Here is a 1471-nt window from a genome sequence, read left to right as displayed (position 1 = left end):
CCGTGAGTCGATCCTGAACTTCCTGACGGGCAGACCACAGGCAGCACCACGTTCTCCAGCCTGACTCTCAACACTGTGTGCTCAGTCCTCTCCTGTACTCCCTGTTTACGCATTACTGCGTGGCCACCCACAGCTCCAACACCAACGTCAAGTTTGCTGATGACACCACTGTCATAGGCCTGATCACCGGCGACGATGAGAAGGCCTACAGAGAGGAGGTCAGAGCCCGGACATCTTGGTGCCAGGACAACAACCTCCTTCTAAACGTCAGCAAAACTAAAAAGCTGATCGTAGACTACAAGAATAGACAAGGAGTGGAACATGCCCCCCTCTTCATCAACACCGCCCTGAACCGTAAGGCTTTACAGAGGGTGGTGAAGTCTACCCAGCACATCACCAGGACGGCGCTATCATCCATGGAGGACCTCTACACCCAGCGGTGCAGCAAGAAGAGCAACCGGATTATTAAAGACCCCTTTCACCCCAGCCATAAACATTTTTGCCTGATGCCATCTGGCCGACGGTACCGCAGCATCCGGGCCCACACCACCAGGCTCAGAGACAGTTTCATCCCCAGGCCATAAGACTTCTAAACTCCTCTGAACTGCAATCACTTCACCAAACCAGCATCGTGGCTTTTTTGCACTATTGTTGTTTTATTTTTGTCTTCATCTGTATATATATATATATATATATATATATATATATTTAGATATATATATTTTGTTTTCTATTTTAAATCTTTGATATTCTATTTTATACTATTTCTTTTTATCTTTTTTTTATTTGTAATTACTTTGCATTGCTAGAAGAGAGCCTGTGACTCAAGCATTTCATTGCCAATGACTGCTTAATGTTATTGTTGTGCATTTGACAATATAAATCTTGAATCTTGAATCTTGAATCTCCCACCCAGGGATATGTGTCAGGTGTGCAGTAGCATCGCTACTTCCAGTGGACATTTAGGCTAAAAACATGGTTTAATTGATGATGTTTCAAGTCAAATTAGAATGTCCGGGCTCACAGACACTTGGATGACACCACACAAGCAGTATGGAGACATTTTTTCATGTTTGAAGAAGGAGTCCCCACTTACTTCAATTGTATTGGATTTGGCTGCACCACTGTTTACTCCTGAAACTCCAGAAGTGTTTTGTGGATTTACCTGAATTTTATTGAATTTAACTGAATTTTTCTCATTTATTTTTTGCTGTGGATTTTGGGAAGCCTTTGTAACCTTGTTTAGATAATTGATAACCAAATTATTATTAGTTATTATTATTATTAGGAATTCTTATGGTTTTGGTCTACCTGTGGTGAGACTGTTTAGTATTTCACATACATGCACTAGAAACGTGTCGTGATTAAAATGTGATACCAAGCTGAATCCTATTTTGCTCACACGCACACACAACACGCGCGTCCCTGGCTCCATCCAACTTCCGGTTCCTCAAAGTCATATGACCATTGC

The sequence above is a fragment of the Platichthys flesus genome, chromosome 12 (genome assembly GCF_949316205.1).
Source record: "Platichthys flesus chromosome 12, fPlaFle2.1, whole genome shotgun sequence".
Lineage (NCBI taxonomy): Eukaryota > Metazoa > Chordata > Actinopteri > Pleuronectiformes > Pleuronectidae > Platichthys > Platichthys flesus.
This window is presented reverse-complemented; position numbering follows the sequence as displayed.